The sequence below is a fragment of the Anser brachyrhynchus genome (assembly GCF_964034855.1).
Source record: "Anser brachyrhynchus genome assembly, chromosome: 5".
NCBI lineage: Eukaryota > Metazoa > Chordata > Aves > Anseriformes > Anatidae > Anser > Anser brachyrhynchus.
The window spans coordinates 2,225,302-2,248,071 of record NC_137699.1 but is presented as its reverse complement, the minus strand read 5'-3'; the positions used below and the strand labels follow the sequence as shown (position 1 = coordinate 2,248,071).

General features: G+C 37.3%; 1 protein-coding gene across 8 annotated transcripts in view; it reads right to left on the bottom strand.

The window, feature by feature from the left end:
• Positions 1-22,770, bottom strand: part of SBF2 (SET binding factor 2) — a 255,910-nt gene that overhangs the window by 232,608 nt on the left and 532 nt on the right. The gene's annotated exons all lie outside the window — the stretch shown is intronic.

Here is a 22,770-nt window from a genome sequence, read left to right as displayed (position 1 = left end):
AAGATAACACTACAAGTTGTCTTTTGGGAGGTGGGGAGAGGGGTGTTTGGGGGTCAGTTGTGTTTTTTTTGTTTGGTTTTGTTTTGCTTTTGTTTTTGGAAGTGCACATTTTAGATATAGGAATAGCAGAGATGTACCAGCTACAGACTGAAACTACTAGAAAAGTGTTCTACGTAAGACCTCTAGAACAAGCAGAATGATACAATCTAACTACGGTTCAGTTGAGAAGTTTAAATATTTAAAGAGTATAAGTAAATACTTTCCCTGAGTACAAAAGAATTTACTTTAAGAAATACCATTCACATTCTTTAGTACTTAGACAATGCATTTCGGATAAGGAGAGCACATGGGAGCTACTGCTTTCTAGCAGGGGAAAAGATGAGTAAGAATTCAACTTCTTAGGAATGAGGGATCTATCGTGAGACTAGCATGTCTGAAATTACTTTTTTTTTAAAATACTATTGAGATGCAAACTGCAAGTTATAAAACACTCATTGTTGAGCAAATTGGTAATGTAATTTGGCTTGCTTCTTTGCTACCTGCAAAACACAACGTTGTTCAATATCATGGACAAATTGTTGCAAATTACACTTAATCTCTATCTTCAAATACTGTGATTTCCTAGCAAGTCTTTCACATTATGTATGTTTGGCCAGGTGCCCCAGAACAGCCACACAGGACCAGAGGGCACGTGGAAGTTGGTTAAAAGCCACCTTTCCACTTCCCTTACCCTTTGCCTGGCAGGAATAAGACCAATCCTCAGTGTTATACAAAAAGCCTAAGGGCTGCTCTTAAACATACCCTTCAAGTGGCTGTTACAGAAGCTGAAGATTGCCAAGACACCATAGCAGCTCTACATAGCACAAAACCTTCTTTCAGTGAAGATTTATCAGCTATAAAAACACTTTGCCTCACCACACTGCTAGCCCTCTGCAGACCTGAGAAACTAAGTACTAAACTCTGCTACCGCTACACTACAACTAAGGTCACCCATAGTAACAGCCTGTCTGAAACTTCTCCTCCTTAAGTAAGCAAATCCTGAAAACCACAATATTCCATTACTTTTCTTCCCAATGTAATGGAAAAGCTTATAGCTTTGTCATTTAAAAAAAATAAATAGTAGTACTTAAAAAATAATAAAAATAAAAAAACACTGATATTTCCTCACTGGACTTGCAAAATCCTATTTAACTGTTTTTCCCATTAAATAAATTATTTTAAGATCTAAGGAAAAAGCCCTACGCTTTCAAGTTGATCCTTTCCTCAGTTTTCCAACCTTCCCTGCATGGCTACTGAGGGGTAAAAAAAATCCCCCACACAACACAGAGTAATTACACAAACTGCATCTCCCCCACTGGAGCATCTGGTAAAGGGACAACTAAAACCTGGCTATGGTCCACTAGGTTGTTCAGGATGACTTTTCCCCCCCTCCCAGTGTTACCAAAGAATACATATGCAACAAAAACATATAGCATATATTTGTTAAACATGTAACTTATGTGTATCTTATTTTAGATATAAGAAAGAAACTATTGTAAGCTTAAGAGACAAAAGCCACGAAATGCTCTATGTTAAAAACTGTTTCCATTTGCCCTTCTATGGATAACATTTTAACACTTTAAGCCTGGTCCAAAAGAAAAATGATTAGCAGATAGTCTAATTTGACACGTATTCTAAGCAAATCTCTATTTTGCAAACAACCTATTTGCCAAAGGAAAAGGTTTCACCACCCTTACTCTTAGCAAAAGTATTGTAATGCACTTGTCTGATTTTGTCTCAGCATGCTGTGTAATAGAAATAAATAATGCCACAAATGAGAGCTGTTCTCTAAATTTAGGAGCTGTCAGCTTCTTTACTCACCTGACCCACGGTGGGTATCAGCCAGAACATTGACAATGAAAGAAGAGCATGGCAGAAAAACAGTGTCCAAGACAAGCAGCCTTCTCCTTTCTAAGATTTGTTTTTATGTACAGTGTAAAAATCTAGATATCACACACTGAACAAATGCTTGGGAGTAGTTTAGAGAACTGAGAAGTTTTGGATGACAAGACAATGTTGTTTGTACAAAACTTCTGCTAACTCTAACTCCAGAAAGTCTCCATGGAAATGCAAGAGAAAAAGCAGAACCTGTCAGAATGAAAAAAGTCCAAGGAGCATCCATACTAATGCAACACAAATCTACCATTTAGATGCATATGAATCTTTATATGGACCATGCCAACTTCCCAACAGTACATCATCTACTTTATTTCAACTGTTATTAAGGTAAAAGCACAGCTTCCACTCAGCTTGCTCTCCTGCGCACACTGTCTACCTACTTCCCTCTTCGCTTCATATCTCCTTTACACAACTCTCAGCTTTGTGCAGAGGATCTTCCCCACTTGTCATTCCTTACTCATCTTTTACTTTCCAGTGTCATGACAACAAAGTAGTTATTATTCCAAGGCAACAGAAGAGTCTGAATTTCAGTCCTGCTTTCAGTTTTATATCCCTAATAGGTATGATGCCAAAAAGAAAACACATTAGGTTTATCAGGAAAAAAAAAATCTTGCTAGGTTAATTTCTTCATTTTCTTCTTTGTTATTTTGTCAAGTGCTGTGAAAGAATATGAGAGGAAAAAATCCACCAATGTCTTTTGAAGGTTTCTATTTAAATCAGGAACAGTACTGGCTAATAAGATGGCCCTCTACAGACTTGATACATCACGCAGAACCAATCACTATGACAAAAACACATGTAATATTGCAACACAAGTATTCAAAGGTGCAGCTTATAATGAAGTCATTTGTCCTTAAACCGAAGTAGTTTTTCATATACTTCAACCATGTCTCAGGTTATGACCTACTTACGCACAATACAATTGTAACATATATTCATTTTAAATTAACAGAAGTAGGACAGATTTTAATGCAAAGGCATAATGAAATAAGGCAGGAACATACCCAGAACAAATCTTAAAAATGCCTCCTGACCCCTCACAAATCAAGATACCATTTCTACTGCTTTCTTCCTTCCTTCCCCTACCCTGGAATCTGGAAATGAATCATTTTAATTTCCATGCACAGCATACAGAACTAGTGATGGCATGTACTTTTATTATTTTAACACCACAGGTTTGCAGAAGACAAGCTGAACAGTTGATGCTCTGCACCTCACTACCCTATTACTGAGGAGTTTTTCAACCATATAGAGGTTGGCGTGATATAGCAAAGGGGCCTTCCTGAAAGAGTAAGGTCAAACCAACAAACAAACAAAAAAGTCTTGTACAGCAGAAACAGATCTTACCTTTCCGTTCTCATGCTATGTATTACCTCCCTCAAGTGGCTGATCACATACACTATGAAAACCTGTTGCTATCAGGTACTTCAATAATTGACATGACAGAAGCTACTTGTGGATCTGAAGGCCCCCAACTCTACTGGAAATACATGAGGAAAACAAAGGAAGTTATTTCTGCTGGTTTTGTTTTTCCAGGTCTCCCTTCATTTTGTGCAACTTATCAGGATTGGCTTTGGGGGTTGATTTTTGTTCAAGTGGCAGCTGAGGCAAGTAACTTAATGCTTTCTGACAAAAATTCTTATGTTTTGACAATTACTGAGAAGAGTTGCAGGCAGAGAAGATGCAGATTTTCTACTGCCTAGCATTTATAACTTATTGCCATTCTCTTGTTTTAGCAAGACAGTCATATAGTCGTATAGAAATGATTATTAGCTGGTAGAAACTTCCAAGTCTTTCAAGAGAAGTTGTTTTCAGAAAGCTCAACAGATAATACACTAAAAACTCAGAAGCCATGAGACACAATCCTTTGTTTTGTAACATATTCTGTATCTAGTTATACAGTGAATGCAGTTTTAAATTTTAATAGGAATTTCCAATATTGTTTGGCATCACCATGACTTCCAAGTGTTACATGTACATCTTGCTTGTCAATTAAGTCTTCTGAGGACCTGCATTATGTAAGTCCTTTTTGTACGTTTCTGTGAAAACATTTAGGACTTACAGGGCTTGCAGACAACATCAAACACTCTTACTGTAAATCTATACCTGTCATCATTTAATTAGTCTCACAGACTTTTTTGTAAAGTTCATTGTCTATGGAAAAACAAAGAGAAGAATTTGCTGGAGAGAGAGGAGTCAAACTCCAGAGCTTTCAAAGCGAAAAATGAACTTTCACAATCAAATACAAACAAAACTTACAAAAACACCAAAACAATACACAAGGCTTTGCACTAACAGAGAAATCAGAATGCTTAGTCATTGTTTTAGAAGCAAAAAAAATCTTATTGCAGGTAAGTAAGATAGAAAAAAAATGGATTTTTGCTGTTACTAGAACAGGAAAAGCTATATAAAATTGAAAAGGGAACTATGAACATTTAGCAGATAAGACAGTAAGTACAGCAGAACCTACAAGAGCCATTCTGAGTATCTGCAGCAAGCTCCTGCTGCAACCCTATACCCTAATCTACAGCAACACGCTTGCAACACAGACCTGGAGTTTTTATGCAATCTTTTGGGCACTCCGTATACATCCCACATACATCTGATACCTCAGAGATGTACATCTACAAGTAGAGCATGAACTGATCATCATTACACTCAAGATTTTCCAAGTCTTTCTAGAAAGCTCATCTCTTGGGAGAGAGAAGGGGACTATCTATTTTTAATAGCATGCAAAGAGGCTGGGAGAGGGAAAATCCAGTTTACCTTGAGTTCGCAATTCTGAATTTGTTTAAAGAGAACAGACACAACTCTATGAGGCATCAAGCCTGATGAAAGTCGCAGACTGAAAGAAAGACACTGAGTTCACTAGCATATAAACCTTGAAACCCAAGGCTGAAAAAAAATCAGATAAAAATCTTAAGCCTGAGATTACTTCAGATGCTTTGAAACAGGCCTGGGCAATCTAGAGGTCACATACACACTATATGTGGAGCAGTGGCTATACACATAAGAAACCGTTTGCTTGCCATTTGAAAAATGAAGTTAAATTTCACAAGTTCAAGCAGAAGAAGTTAAGCAAGGTATACCCATAAAAAGTTTCAAGTCTGTTTTGAGGGAGGGGAGTTCAAGGCAAAAGGGCAAGAAGAAGCTAGAAAGAGTTGCTGGGTTTAGTGGAAAGCATTTTGTGGCATTTCGTGCTTCCTGTCTAGCTAATGGCTCAAAGACAAAGGCTTGTATTCTGGTTTTGAAAAATATAGTTTTAAAGTCTTCCAATAGAAATAAGGAAAGACTGCCATTAAGAAAAAAATAAATTTTTATCTTCGAGATAATCTGGAATATTTGTGATGTTTCTTTAGAGATTCTTGATGTTTTCTTACTTACACTTTGTATTATTTAGTAAGCAATCATCAACAAAGTGAAATAGGTCGTGAAGCGTTATGACAGTGTTTACATCAAACAAAAAGTGCTTTGCATCTTCTCACACATAGCAATTACATACTTCATGCTTTAAAAGAGTGTTTTGCATATAGCAGCTGGAAATGCAGAATGTTTATACTCAAGCTCAATTCTGACGTGTTTGGATCTCATTCTCAGCTGTTTCATTATATTCATTTTCCCCAAAATTCAAAATGATTTGGTACACAATAAAATATCCAAATGCTTTGTAAAGGATCTTCCACTACTACTTTGTCATCAAATGTGTATATGAAGGATTACAGTAAAATAAAGCAAGAAATAAAACGCACATCTGTGTAAAAGACACAGCAGCAGAAAAGCAGTCCCTTCTTCAAGCCAAGAAACAAGAAGCCAAAATAAGTATGCTTTACAATATGCATCTTGATTTAAAGTAAATAACAGAATCCTCACTAAATAACATTCTTTATAAAGAACGTAACAAACTTTCTGCATTTTTGAAGGTGAAGGATAACAAAGCTTTAAATCTCGTTTGTGTGGTTGTTTGTTTTTAATTCCAGAAACTTATTCCACGGAAACAGCACAGTGCAGCTTGTTCAAGTTGGTACCATGTACATTGAAGCAAAGCAGTCACCACTTCCGAAAATATTTCAAGGTTAGGTAGTTGACCAATAACAGAAATATTACCGTAACTTAAACAAAATAAATAAATAAAGTTTAGTAAGACGTACTTGTGTGGAATTAAAGGAAATACATACTTGACCCAAAACTTACTTGAAAGATCCACATTTCCTGCTGAATTGCAACATCTAAGTAGTTTTATCTTGCTTTACACTGGGCACACCGTCACTCTAGAGACTGGGAATTATCACAACTTTCAAAGATTTAAAATTACTTTTGAATACTATTTGCCAACTATGTTAGAAATTAACACCTCAAAGTTCAAGATATTCTTGAGTATCTTATACTCGAGCTTGTAACAGCTCATTTGAAATTTTCAACACTGGGTCTATGAACTACAGCATACGTCAGGCAGTAGAGATAGATCAATCCCTTCTGTCTTCACTTCCTTTTTTTCCAAAAACAGTATCTTCAGACTTGTCTTTTTCATCACCCAAATCAAAACAACCCTCCTCACATCCGAAATCTGTACAGATGGAATCATCCTCACGAGGGCCCTTTCGATAGCCCCCACAAAGACAGCGCTGCACAGATAACCATGCAACCAATTACTCCAACTTTCTCACATTAGCCTTCAATCAAGTGTTTATTTCAAGTTCCTTATCACTCACATCACTATGAATTCCTATTTCAAAGCTTGCTCAAGCTACCCACATCTCAACTCCAATCTGTTAATGTATTTTACCACATCTTATGCAAAATATTTGCTCTGAGAAATTGACTTCCTTCTTATCTACTTTTAAAGCCTCTGCAATAAGAAGTTTCTTCACCTTCCAAATCCTTACAGTTCTCCCTCCACTGCTCTCCCAGCATTCTTCTGCATACTGCACACGTGCTCTCTAGAAGGCAATGATTATATTCTCTCAAACCCTCTTCTAGTCCCCTTGTTCTACAATTATTGTTAAAAATTCCACTTCTCTATAACACTTCCTCCCTCTACATATTTAGAGAGCCATGCTTCTTTAATGAGAGGAATTGGAACGTGGAGCTGTACACGCTCCCATCACAACAGAGGTCACTCATACGTATCACACCGTCAAACTTCCTGATGGCATGTTTATTGAAAATCTGTTCAAAACTTGCAGCATTTCATGATTGGAAGGTCATCTCAGTGGTCTACTGAAACATTATTTTTCCCTCTACTTCATAACAACTGCTGAATCCCTCCAGGTAATGAGACACACACTGAAAATCCATGTAAAATTTTATACAGAGCCCTTCCTGCCTGGATTCACATCCACATGCCCTTAGTATCTTTTAAAACCAGACTCCAAAGAAAAAAAAAAAAGTCAATGTTCACTCAATCCTTAGCATCAAATTAATACCATTATGCCTTTTTGTATTGATAAAGGAAAATTTGAAGTATTTTTTCTACTCAGAATATCAGCTGTACATACAGGATGAAGGAGTAGCTTTTCTCCTTTCTCTTCCCAGAAATAATGAGCTGCTAAGATTTTTTTCTTCGGTTGTTTTTTGGGGTTTTTGTTTGTTTGTTTTCTAAGCGTGCATGCTTTTGCTCACCTACAGGTGACAAGGAGTGAAGAGTCATTTAGAAGTTTCCCACCCTGTGTGTTTCCTGTGCTTCTAGTATGATAAAACAATTAAATAATATTTTGATCTCACCAAAGCATGATTTTTACCTAACAGCTGTAAAAACGCACGTTAACAATAAAATTACTGAAGGTATTCAATGTTTCCCTCATGCAAAACATTTTTTCAGAACGCAGATGACAAACGAAACTTTACAAAGAATGATTCACATATCCTGGTAGGACAAATATTTTGTCTGGACTGACTATAGACTAAAAACACATTAAAAACAAAGAGTTTTCCAGTAAATGTGAGCATATCTTATGGCCCATATGTATTTGACAAAAACTAGCTCCTTACTCACTTACCAGGATACACACGTATGTGCAAGTCAGTATTGTAAAGCAACGTAAGATGATCTCAGTTTGATCCTGAGTGCTTGGAGCTTGGATACGTTTTGCTCTGCATTCTTCAATGATAACGGGGGGGGCGGGGGGAAGAGCAACGACGACGACACATGACACAGTGACTGGGGACTCTCAAGCCTAACTCTGCAGTTATTGGCCTTCTGTGATGCACCAGTTTCAAAGAACTGGTGTGGCACCATTCAAACATCCCCAAGTAACCCACCATTCCCAGGAGGAATGCTCCCCTGCCTAAAGACAAAACTACTTTACCTGGAGCATTTTTTAGAACAAACTGGGGCAGGGTTTGAGCAGAATGCTTTTCAGATCAAAATAACAACAGCCCAGAACAACGGTGTCAAGTAAACAGCCACAGAATGCAACCCTATCTATACTTTCTTGATTTTAATGAAGCAGAAACGAGTACACACCAGTGATCACGTTTACAACCACAAAAGAAAGATCATCACACAGTGGTCAAAATCAACTCATGATGTCATCTTACTAAGCTATTGCACGACCAACTTTGTTCTTCACAGCTGCAGAAATGTTTCAAACAATATGTCTAGCTTCCAAAACAAGAACAAAAAGAACAGGCTGACTTCAAAAAGGTAATCAAAATTAACACCATTGTTTGAAACATCCACAAATTTCCACAAGTTAAACAGTATTTGTTTGTATTCTAGCTTTCAAAGGTTACAGTATATTTCACCTCCTCCTCCCCTACGAATACAGCTGCCAAAGTTACTTAAATTAAGCGGGGATCAACACAAAGAATGCAGTCATTTCTAAGAGACGCTGAAAGATAATATATTTAAATTTCATTTAAATCTACACCTATGAACTTTTAAACATCTTAAATGTTACTGTGTATTTCCAGTTCTCTTGACACTAGTAGTCAGTTCCTCACAAAAGCTGAGCTTTGTATCATGTCAATTGTCCATGTAGAGTAACATCATGTCACCCTACCTGTAAGCATACTTACACAAGTACTGCAAATGCTGCTAAATACTTAGGTAACTACGGCGAGAAAAAAAATACACGTGCCTAAGATAAACACTGATTTTAGATTTTAAACAATGAGTATGTTCCCCCAGTTTGAGATAATTCTCTTAAAACTGAACTGCAAAAATAACATGATTCTGTGTTTATTGTCCTGGTAACCCAAAGTGTCATATTCCCGTATTGTAGTCTCCCTCCCCATAAACAATCCACACTGTCAGGATTTTACAAGTCAAACTGCATTTCCATTGCATGCATCAGTAGCAGTAAAAATAATTTTTTAAAAAATCTTCAACCCATACTCTGCAGTTTTAAGAAACTGAAGGAATTGATTGCTTGAAATTAAAACATAATTGAAGAAAACAGAGTTGCATCCATATCCTAGCAAACAATTAAGTACCACTTGACTTTGAGTCCAAAATGAGTTAACAGAACATAACTCCCCCTTCTGAGGCTGTGACAAGCCCAAAATGTTAAGCGGGGCATAAAGGAGTATAATGTGTCTCTTACAAAGGAAAGCAGGTATTCTACATGTCAGTAAATCATGATCTTGTAACAATGCTACTTTCAGATATGTTTCCATTAGAAACAAGGTCTATGTGATCAACAGCCTTTAACCTCAATAAATAGTCACCAGTAAACCTAATCTGAAAAAAACAAATATTCAAGACACCTTGTTGCTTGTCCAGTAGAAACATTAGCAGGGCAGCAGAAACATTAGCAGCAGGGATACACAAGACAAAAGACAAAAACGCATAGAATGATCTCCTAGCAAAAATCTCCTAGCTACAATACGCAAGTGATGATTGGGCTCAGTGCTCAGTTTTGTTTTGGGGTGTTTTGTTTTATTAAAATCACTACAGGCTGCAATACAAATGTAACTGAAGCTGTTCTACACCCTTCCTCGTATATTTATACACAAAAATACAGACATACGTAACACAGATGTAAATTTTTTCTTTCAGAAAATGCAGATAATGAGCATATTAGAGGACGAGAATTCAAAATTATCTTGACTGGAGAAAGTTATGAAAAGTGTTGGAGTATGGCTAACAAGAAATGCAAAGCTTCAGAGCTCGGTCAGAAGAGCTGATTGCACATAGATGGGGTGGCCAATTAGCTGGGTAGCAGCTTGGTTAAAAGGGATGGAGAGCTTAAAGTAGAGTTTTAAGTGACCGTAAGTGTTGTGATGTTGAAAAAAATAAAAACATCAGAGTGATGTCTACACACTAGAACTGCCTGCAAAGCCAGGAAATAACAGTGTCACTCTTAGTATTGGCAAGATTTCAGGTAAATTACTACATGCGGTTGGTCACCACACTTCAAGGAGAATAGTAATAATATGCTTAAAACCGTACCAGAAAACTACTTGAGTTAAACACTCTGAAAACCCTTCTGAAGGTCAGGCAGCGAAGCACTGGAATAGACTGACACTGTAGGCTGGAAGCCTGCTGTCACTGGAGGTTTTTAAGAATGAGTTAGACAAACATCCACCAAGACCAATGAAGGCTACAGCTTAGTGAGGAAGAATGGATCAGATGATTCCCAGAGCTATTTACCACTCTTACATAATATTCAGGACTACAGAAACCAGGGCTAAACAGGACCTCTGGGAACCGCCTAATCCATTCTTGTCCCCTAGGCTGTAAGTCCCAACACTGCAGTGTTTTCTGTTGGTTTTTCAGTTCTCTCACACAATTCAACACTTTTTATTTCTGGCTTATACTCTTATTATCACCAGACACTAGCGTGATGTTTAAGAACTGCCTCAACTCATTCCAAGAATTGTTTCATTAAGTGACGATAGCTAAATTAGAGATCGTTGTGAATGGCTTAGGATCATCTTTGCTCCTCACTGCTTGTACAGTAGCTTTTATTTTTCAACACTGCATTTCATCCAAAATTTCAGTATCTTCTCATTCAGTATCAGAGTTCTTTCTGAAGACCTTCACAGTAAGCTTTAGATTCTGCTACACTCTTTGCTTTTTATTTTTATTTTTAGATTATCTGCAAATCTCACCCCCTAACTATTCAACCCCTCATTTCATATGGGATATATTTACATGTTGAACAGGAAAGGCCTGCAAAATGGACTCCAGGAATCCATGCTACCAGCCATGTCTAAAAATACTGACCACTTGCTTCCTTTTTCAATTTATTCTTTGGACTGTTACCATTTAACCAGCACCAGTTTAGATCCTTTAAAAAGAGCCCTGGACAGGAAAACTTGCTGAAAATTATGATTGGCAAGACAGTGTTGACATCTTTGTCCATCTGCTTGCTGACTCTTTGAAAGAACTCTAAAAAGCACATGATGCTTTGTACTACCATATTAAGATTATTGTAGTCCAAATCTCGTTTTGGTAACTCCAATATACAGGATTTAAAAAAAAAAATCCAGTCTTCATAAATCAATTAAACCCAATAAAACATCTAAGTTAATATTTTGGTCCTTGCAAATCTACTTTCTATACTTTAGGAAGCACGGTTAGTCTCAGGTAGCGAGTACATACCAGATTTAGACAGAAGATTAGAGATTCTTCATGCTCACTAACTGCTGCTTATTTCTAGGCTTCACATGGGAATTTTTTCAAAGTTACAACTCTGTATCATTTTTTGGCAGCAGCTACATGGTCATCCTTCTGGCTTTGGAGAGGTTTTGTGGGTTTTTTTTGGGAGGTGGGGGGGAGGCTCGGGGGGCACTATGAAAACTGTTGACAGAAGAAGAAAAATTGGATAACTGGAATGGTGCAACTGATAAGCAAACATGAGGATGCATAACCAAAACTGACCAGAGTATCTGATCCATTTTTAGGTTCTGATGAAATATTTACCCCACTTTTTTTCAACCTCAAGAAGAATGAACAAAACCAGTCTTTATAGAACAGAAAATTGTTTTTACTTCAAAATTATATGTTGCAGTTCAAGAGTCCTCTGCTTCAGGATTTCAAAGTATATTGGTAGCCAGGACCTAAAGATTGACAAGAAACAAGATTATTGATTTTATCAGAGAACAGGGATGGGAGAAGGGAAAGAATTTCACAATGGGAGATGACACAGCTCACAAAATTTATTATAACTTTAAGCACACAGAAAGAATAAACAGCACACACACAACTCCATAACAAAGAAAGACTAGAGTTACCAATTATTTCCCAACATCCCATCTTCAGTCATCACAACCTTGGAACAGGGAGCACCTCCACAGTTGATTCTGCAAGACCTATGACACTATGCGTCCAGTCTGAATTAGGACTTGATTTTTTTAAGTTTATTTTTATTACTCATATGTAAATCTTAACTCTGGATTTTCTAACTTTAAATATAAACAACAGATCATTAAAATTATAGTCTTCTGAGGTAGGCCTCTAAAATCCTCATCTCATGGTAACGAAGAACAATCCTCAGCTTTGTTCGAATTAAGCATGGAAGTAAATCAGCATCTTCTCTCTGCTACTAGACTATTAAAAAGGAACTCGGAGTGTCAATGACTATGTCTAGGGACTGGACCAGTGACGCTGCATGTTCTTAAACTGCATACCAACATACACAAACGAGCAAACATACAAATAAAATTAATATAGAAAAAATGCAAAAGCATCTTACAAAGCCAGAAAGCTAGAAGTATGTTTTCGGGACATATTTCAAGACCACACTCTCACAAAACATTAAACACTTCAAGTGGCAGTCTTGCCTCTTCCAAAAATATAGCATGTAGCAAAAGAGAACAAAATAATAAAAACGGCCTCCACAAGGGTATTTTGTTAAATATCTATGATCTCATCTCTCTTCATAATAAACACTATAAACAAAATATTTGGAAAACAGAGTACTGAAAAAACAACCTTATAAAAGTATCAACACTGTTTATTCAGTGGCAAACCTAGTATCATTATTTATGCAGATTAATCAAACAGGAAAGAGAATCTTTTGAAAGATGAGTTTTGAATTCCAAATCACGAGCATGTGCATTTCTATGGTTTTGTTTTCTTTTTGGTTGCCTGTAACTGAAAAAACACAACACTTGCTTTGGCAGTCCTGGATTACAATGCCATCACAGCTGACACCACAGCTTTGACACTCTAGTCCTACAAAAACCCTCTGAGATGGTTTGGGATGTTAACACCTCTAGGTCTTTTTGCTGCTTTTCTGCTGGAAACTATCAGCTCCCCAGAGCTGGAAAAATGTGTCCCACGCTCCTTCCATGTCAACACAAATTCAGGTGTCTCAGCTTAAAGCACGTTTACTGGCAGCTTGAGTCAAAATGTCAGTTCATTAGTGGAACTAGCAGGGAACAGGCACGAGTGTCCAAAATTGTTGTAGGGGTAGTTGCCTCCAGCTAAAGGGCAAATCTGAGAGTTCAACAGGCATTACCTCACATCCCTTCAGCAAAGTTGACCAGAATTTGTTGCTAAAACTTACAATAAGTAAAATAATTACTAAAGTACCCATAAAACATCTCGAGAGGAAGCTACTTTTCCACAGCCCTATGAACTGGCTTGCATTTCTGAACACAAGCTCTAAATCCTGACTATTTATTACTACAGAAAGCATCATTTTATTTTGCACATACACCTAATTAACTCATGTTTCAGAAATACTTCTAAAAGCATCCATTCCAAACCTTGTGCTCTCTACCATTGATAAAACTTGCTGATCATGAGAAACATGCACTTTCAGCTTCATATTTTGCCGAAGCAAGTAGGTCCTCAGAAGCATGAAATAAGAATAATTCATTAATAATGTTTCTAAGAAACGTGGGGTGAACCTCAAAGTGGGCAGTGCTCAGGCAGCAGCTCTCCCCTCCCTCAGTGCCTCAGACTAGTGCCTCAGCTGCAGCGCAGGCACCCTCTATTGCTCAGATAGATGCCCCAGCTCATCTGCCTCACAAAAGCCTCTGCCTAAGAGCCCACCAGCAACCAAGTGCCAGCACCAGGAACCTCCAGAAGGACCCTGCGCTCACACACCGAGCAGCAACCTTCTGAACCGCACAAAGGCCACCCCCAGCCACAGCACTCCACAGGAAGTACTATGAGTTTTCAAAGCTGAGAGAGAGGAGTATGTCGAGGGCAAATCTGGCCACTTCTACTAGACATGATGAATTCAACGACACCTTTAGACCAACCACATCAGCATCCACTGCCATCTCTGACAGGATCAGAATTGAGAGTTGTACTAAACAAATATCAGAGAAGATTTTTTTTTCACCTTTCTCTGGGTCTTGTTATTGTAAAACTCACAACTTGAAAGAGATGAGAAATAAATTAATTACCAATACCATATGGCAAAAAAACATGGTCTTAAATCAGCGTTTTAGGGAGGAAAAGTATCATTTTTCCTTTGAAATTATCCTTTCAAATTTCCAGGTTCTTCAAAAAAAACAAATTCCTCTCTTCACAAGTTACCAGTCAAGAAGAAAGGACAAAGAAGTGCTTTGGTAACTTCTACTAGAATCATTTGTGTTAAACAGTTTTAAAATAGCATATGCTAACAATATAGAACAATAACAGCTTAGTCATTGCACAAGCTCCACAGACCTACTATATGTTTCTGGGAGAAGAGGCTACTATGAAGAAATAGTTCTGCAGAAACAGAACATATGGCTTTTTCTATGCAGTTTATATTCTTATGAAATGCTGTCCCTATAATACCATTAGAAAACACAGTTTCCTAATTTACAGTTATTTAAAAAGTATGGTATGCCCATTCACCAGTACTTAAGAATTAAAAATCCATTACATTATCTTTATGCTTTGTTAATGGACAAGATCATAACTGTACTTTTTCAAAAGTCGTCGGTATTTTGTTAGTAGTACAGTCAGCTTATGCTTACTGCCATTTAGGAATTACATTTATATTTCATAGAAAAAGTCACGGAAAAGGACCAGCGTCCATATTTCTTTGTCCAAAGCACAAATATATATGTTAAGTGTGCAAATTAAAAATGTGAAAATGAAGAGTTAAATAATGCTGTGTTGAAACTAAAAGGTTTATTGTGCTATAGCTGGTGCAATGCTTTAAATATGCAAATAGCTCACAGACATAAGCCTTACTCAGGGTGTTCTAACCTCTTATTCTATAAGGTAAAATTGATATAGTTATGTAATTTATATTTATCTAATCCATTTACATAAATATAACTATTTTCAATTATTTCTAATTTAGCCAAACTAAATGTACCATCTTATGTCTCAATGCTTAATATCTGCCTCTAGCTGAATTATTTCAGAAAACTTCAGAGCAAATACTTATGCTGTTTCTAAGAAATAAGACCGGGGACAAGGACTTTTTTTTTGCCTGAACTAAAACTCTTACAAACACTCTTTTAGGCCTGAAATTTACATCAGAATCAAACCCAGCCTTTGTGTTTACATGACAAACAGATATTTATTTTAACCATTTGAAAATTTCATCTCAAATGAAATGCTTAATGGTTGTCGTATCAACCCAACTAATGATCAGGTCACATGCATGCTATCAAAACATGCTCTTGTCCAAAGCTAGGAAGAGAAGGCAATCTGAAGATGAACTTTTCTGCGAAAGCAACAACCGTGGGTTAAAGTCTGCCTAAGAACAGGAGCAGAAATACAGTACTTCTTTTCACTTGAATCGAATCAGGTGACATCTTCCTTCATGTAGGCTATGTGCCAACAGACGTCAATCTTGCTGGGAGCTGAAACAAAGGACAAAAGGCAGGCTACAAAGAAGAGAAGATGAAAACCAGGAGAAACCAGACTGACTGGACAAGAGGACTTAATATCAGAAAAAAAACACAGAGTGGATAAAACTGCCTAAACATATTAAGAGAAAAGGGAAAGAGGAAGCAGAGGAAGAGATACATATAAGTCAGAGATTCTTCCAGGATAAGACTGGAAAACCAAACTAGAAGACAGGAAGAACTCCAAAATACCCGAATAGTCCAAACACAAGCAGTAAGAGCCACCAATGTCATACAGAGCAAGGGGTCCCAAGACACATAAAGTGATATGCAGCCCACTACAGAGCTGAGAGAGGAAAGGACACTGCCAAGTGACAGCACTCAATACTACTGGCATTAATAATTATGCCATTTGGCAAAAGTAACTCTATGCAACCCATTTTCCAAAGCACATTTTTCCACAACTGAATTCAAAATTCTAGAGAGGAGTCACCATCCCTTTGCATCTGCAAGTATCTGTGAAAACCTCTGCCAGAATGTCTCATCTTCCTTTGAGTTACTATTCCATTAGATCCAACATACAAGTCTGTAATACTTCAACAGACATTTCCAATCTTGCTGAAGACTTGTCCAAGTATCAGATAATGAATTTTCTGTGTTTTAAGTGTTTTTCACTCATATGAAGCTACATATAAGTCACATTAAAAGGATGTTATTCCTACCTTTTTTTCCTAATCTCCAAGTATTTGATTTTGTAATCTTAGTAATATTCCTTTGTGTCTTTTTATCTGTTGAGGCCCTCCAGAGTACAATGTGGTTTTATATACAGCTGTCATGAATTTGCATCCAGAATTATGACAATTTTATACTTTCTGTATATTAGCATTCCTCTACTACAGCTACACAAAACCTGTTTGTACTACCACTGGTTCTGGCAGCAGTACTAAGCATCTGTCACCTATATCCAGTTTAATAGAAAATTTGTGATCAGTTACTTTGCCTTGAGCCCAAGAGTACTACAAAGCAAACAAAGTGAAACTGCATTAATTGATTTCGTCATTTCATATCATATGTAGAAAAATTAGAAAATTGAGAACTGTTAACATCAGAGATGTGAAACCATGTCACTAACAGACAGCAATGACAAGCATCTTGCTGGCTCAATGAGCAGGGATTTCGCTGTCAAATCCAAATCAATGCTATTTGGATGGTCTTTGACTTCAGATTATACCACTGACACCAAAGGAATCATCTATTTCAACAAATACATATAAGTGGAATACAAGCCCCAAAACACCAAACTGAAGAAAATGCATCAACAGAGTTCATTATTAGAAATAATTATTTTCACTATATAAACAATGAGCTGCAAAATCCCATGTTACTGCAAAGGAGTAAAAGTACAGATGAACTGAAGGGAGGGCTTCCTAATTACCAGTGTATATTTGTAAGATGCAACTTACACTGATGTTTATTAAGGTTGAACAGTGAATCTACTGTTCCACATGTAAATGATTCCACAGTGACTGTGGTTTTCCTTTGTTTTTCACTTCGTAAGTACCAGTAGCTCGGGAGGTGGTTGGTGTTTTAAATTCATGTCAGTGAACTACCACAACAGAATAATTATCTTCTCTAGTGTTGTAAGATAAGGCTGTTATGTTTGTGATGCTGTAGGAGTTAAATGCCACTCTCATTGTCCCCCACTGAAAAATATGCTTGCAGTTATAGAAGGCCAGTGCTTAAACAGTATTCAGGCTTGCATAACAAACTGTTTTCCATGAACATGCTGTATGAAAAGTGTCTTTCTGTTAGGTAATCCACAACATTAATCCAGGACAGAAAAGGGGAAAGAGATTCTTTATTGCAATTTAGCCTTGAAACCTCCCCAAAGACAAGAAATGTTACTTCGCTCAAGAAAATCTGTGTCCTTATGTTTTAGGAGAAATTAAGATAGCTTACACCATAAACATTCAAACCTCGCGAATGTCCCAGTTTAAATGAATAGGCAGAAAAAAAAATATTGCTACTGCTGCTATGAAGGCAAGACCAAGTGAGCAGAGAGTTTCAAATACAAGTTCTTCAGAGATTCAGTAACAGCCATTTGCAGGAAAGAAAAGTTAAAATGAACTGTGTTAAGTTTTTTTTCTGAAATGTTAGTGAATCTATAAATCAAAACAACCGTAGCTTTTTCCTGTTTTTTGTCAACATTACATATTAGAATCTACAGCCTGAATACATTCAAGGAAGAAACGCTACCAGAAAAATACTGTTTTTTTTTTTCCTCCAAGTAGTTTTTCAAGATAGCCTTATCTTACAAGGAAAAAAAAAAAAAAAAGCAACGAAAATGTTCTTCTCTCCTTCTGTTTTTCTGTTTCTGTGTGGTACAAGGGAGACTGTTGTATCAAAAGACTAACCCAAGCAAGAACAAGGTTACAAGAGATAACTTCCTACATTAGAGCAACTAATTTGCTTGGAAAATGTTTAGGGCACTTGTGCCCTTCTTCAGCCATACCCAGCCACAGTAATCTCTTGCCAAAAAGCAGATACTTATATATCTGCATTCTGATTCAGTTCTGATGCTACAGCTAATGCTTCACTAAACCACAGTTACAAGAAAGATTCTTCCTTTTGCCACAAAAGAAATAATCTAGTTTTTATGGTCTTTTTCACTTTGAGATTTGCATGTTCAGATCTCGATCACACTTGAATCAAATTAAGCTCCAGCACAGGTAAGAAAACCACTGAAGTAACTACTTGATACCCTTATTTTTCTACTTGTTCTATTTTACAAAAATTGCATATTAAGACACCAAGAAATCATCTACTCCTTATATATGTGCTAGCCCAGTGGAATGCCCAACTATGAATACACAATAAATATACCCCCCCCCAAAAAAAAAAACATCTTCTCATCATATTATAAGCTATTTAACCCCCAAAATGAAAATAATACTTCTTCACAGGCAAAATCTGCCCACAGAAAGAAGAAAAAAAAAAAAAAGAACAGAAAAAAAAACAGTATCAGACAATTGCATTTAGGAATTTCTCCCACTCTATCAGTAATCGCTTATCTAGTTTCAAAACCCATTAGGATATGAAACTAGGTTAGACAAGAAAGGCTTCCTTAAAAAGAAGCTGATAAAAATCATAACAGAAACAACCACAACAGAGCCTACACGTTGTATCAGCATTTATCAGTTACGACAACAGTCAAATGAAACTGCCATAAAACTGTTGCAAGCCTTAAACCTTCTACCATATGCATTACAACTACACACAACAAGGAAGAACATTAAAAAAAAACAGCAGAAAAGTCTCACAGAAAACATTCTCTCCCTCTCACAGGTGTGTAGAAAACAGCATCCTATAGCAAGACCATTATGGGTGCGTGGGCAGAATAAACAAATCCAGTATTTAGTTCTCTCTTCATTAATCCTACCTTTCAGTTTCTGAGACACGAAAGACACAAAATGTTGTCTCTTACTTTTTACATGTGCCACCATGTGGAAATTCAAGTGATAAATTTATGAGTATAGTTTATACCAGCAAAAACAAAACCAAACAAAACAAAAAAGGCATTTTCTCATGCCCTTCTGTGATCTTTGCAAACATCTGTGTTGTTCCTAAATCTCATCAACATTCCATTATTCAAACATATGAAATAGAAACTTTTGGTGCAACACATCAAGTACACTTCAAAACTGATGGAAAAACAAAGTGGCTATACAGTAGGGACTTCTGGGATTTTGTCCTGCTTTTAACCCAGAGCCTCCATTTTCTAGCACGTCTGTTCCCTTCAAAGAGCCTTCTGTAAATGCCTTTTGCAGCAAGTTACATAACAGCTTTATATTGCGCTGATATGTTGGAGAAAAATGTTATCGCCTTAGTAAAGGTCCAGGTGAATGCAAAATAAACACAGTAAAGCAATCAACCTTGGTGTATCACCGAAATCCTTCACATTTCCACTGTTAAAACAAGCAGGGAAAGTTTATTAAATCTGGTTTCTCCACCTCTGCCAAGGAATGAACACAAAATTCCAGCAGGAACTACCACTATCACGATTTTCTGTAGTGGTTCAAAATCAGTTTTAAAATACATAGTAGCAATAACTATGATAAATTCAAGTTTATTTTCATGGGGAAAGCTATGGACAGTAGTTTTTAAACAGAAATATAGTCAACTGTGTCTGAAATAGATAAAAAGCTAGGTGAATGAGATCATCCTTTAAAACACAAAGATTTTTTCTTAACTTCCTAGGTGCCTGAAAGCCTGCTGACATCTAAGCAATCAATGGCAAAGCTCATTCTCCAGTCCTGCTGATCTCCGTACATCTTGCCAGGCATAAATAAACCGCCTGTTCCATGATCTACTTTTAGGCACCCATTACTTCTCCCAAAGTACAAAGGAGACGGAGGCACCTGACAAAAAGCTTTGTGCTCAGGGTTCTAGGATGATTCAAGCTGAAACAAATTCAGGCTGCCGTGACTTATGCTCCTGTTCCTCCTTTATGCTGATCCTGCACTCATCTGATACCCTGGTAAGTAAACTGTTTGAAAAATGAGCAGAAAACTGACTCAGAAAGAAAATTAAAATAAGTCACATAGACAAATTAGTCAGCAAGAAGGGTCCTTCTGACAGGTCAGCATCCTACAGTGGGCCATCAGAAGGTCCACGAACAGCGTTAGTGCAAGGGAAGGGAAGACTTAACAGGGATGGCCACGAGGACTGCACTAACAGCAATTTACACAGACCCAGATAGTAAGAGAAATGAATTTTGCAATGTTTGAGATACAGATCCTCAAAGGATACTCTCTTTGGTTTATTTGAGGACAAGAAAAACATTCTCCAATCATTTTGCATAAAAACTTTTAACATCAAAATCAAAGCTTTTCCACTACAGGAAAATCTAGAACCCCACTCCCAAATTGCACAAGAGCACAAATGAATGATTTTAGATACTTATAGTGAATGTTTTTTAATAAAGCTACATAATCTGATAAACTAGAAAATATGGTTTGCTAGACTAACAAGAAAAAAACATCTTCGCCACATTTTCAATACACTGCAGATATTGGCACATGTAAATACATCCATTTAACCCATCTGAAATCGGGACAGATAATGGCTACTGTAGAAAGAAACAGAATAGGCATGAGAGCTTTTGGGGGCTAACAGTCATTAATATAAACATCTTTTCTTACTAACTTCAAGTGCATATTATCCAAACTGTTGCTGACATATAGGGTAGGGAAAAAGGTAAAAATTACAGGATTTTTGTTTGCTTGTTTATACAAAGATATTCCATACCTTATCCTTGAAAAACAATACAAATATGATTACACTCAAAATTAAAATCAAATGTATTTAAACCAAGCCAGAATACTGTTGAAAATGGGAAGAAGAAGAAAAAAAAAAAAGAGAGAACATAAAAACCTAAAAGATTCACAGGTAATAAGTCCACAGTCCCAGAAACATATGCTCCTGCTTTTTCATCGAGAAGGAAGCATAAACACATCAAGTAAGCTATGACTTTACAAGAAAAAGAAAGGTCAGTACTCCATGTGTTATGGGACTGGATGTGGGGGTAAAGGAATTTGGAAAACAATGCATGCCTAGTCTCCAACAGAATGTTGTTTCTTCAAACATTTTTATTATGAAGCATTAAAGTAGCAAGAAGTAATTTAAATAATGAAGTCTAAATAGTTACTTTCTGGGCATGACCTTTAAAAATTAAGGTTCTGATTCTGGACTTATTTCTGGATCTGCTCAACTTCATACACGCAAGCAATTCTACTAAACTTAACAAGACAATTTATGTACAGGAAGCTAAACACGTGCTTAAATACTACAGATGAAGACATTTCACCAACATAAAGCTTTCCAATATAATCTGCAATTTTATTTCACATAGTGGCTATGTCAGACCGATCATAACCTTTAAGAAGGAAGTCTACTTGCTTTGCCTACTCCTGGATTTTTTGTTTCTTTGTTTTGACTTGGGCTCTCTAATATTGCAGGGAAAAATGTTCCAAACAGGAGAGTGGAAAGACATTATTTCAGACAAAGTGTTCTCCATTTCAAATGTCTTATAATTTTGCCACTGCAGTTAGGACAAGTCTATTTAAAGTGAGTGGAGGTGGAACCACACCATAATTACCGTAATAATACTGGTATAGTAAAATCCTGGAGAATCTTGGTACAACTTTGTGGGCTACTATATCTTTAAACACATAGATACCATAATTTCTCTGAATGTTATCTTTCCAAAAAACAAAGAGATCTTATTCTAATAGTTTATTACCTAATATTTTACAATGAACAAATATACCCTCCAAGCAATTGTCACTTCAAAGAATAACTTAGAGTAACAAACTTGAGTGTTGTTTGTTTTGTGTACAGCCAAATAAATTAAGGAACATTCAACTGTTTAGAATACTATTTTATTGACAACATACATTCAAAGGATCATTCTGAAATACCCAGCACATGCACGTATCAGTTGGCAATCAGTTCATTTTCAAATCAGTTCACATACTGATTTCGGGTCTTTTCAGCAAAGGAGTGTGATATTACCAAAACAGAAGATTACACAACTGAAGCTACTCTCGTTACCCACAAAATGTTAAGAGATAACACCACTCTCCTTTCTTCCGAGCAGATAAAAAACAAGAAAACGATCCCCCAAGAAAAGCAGCCATTTCTGAACAGCCTACTGAACGCAGAGTGCTTCCCGAGGTGTCAGCAGCGGCACCTCTGTAATCACCGGTTAACTGAAAAGCTGCAAACCCCCAGCTGAAACAGCCAAAAGCCCTGTCGCTTTCCACTGTCTTCGCTTTCCTTCGTGGCTGCGTGTGTACGTGCCTCAGCTAAGAGCACAAAGAAGACGGGGGCCAGCAGTCGGTACCGCTGCTTTCCGTGGAGATCACTCGGGAAAGAAGCGCGCAAGAGCGCTCCCGCTGTCCCCGCGGGAGAGGCCGCTGGCTGCCGGGCGGGTCCCCAGGCGCCGTTTGTCGCGGCCCCACTGCTCGAAAGAAGAGCTGCCGCTAACAACGGCGAGGGGCTGCGGGGCCGGGGCCGGCCAGGTGGGCTGAGGCCGCCGGGCGGAGGCGAGGCCGCCCCGCCGCCCGGAGGTGCCGCGGC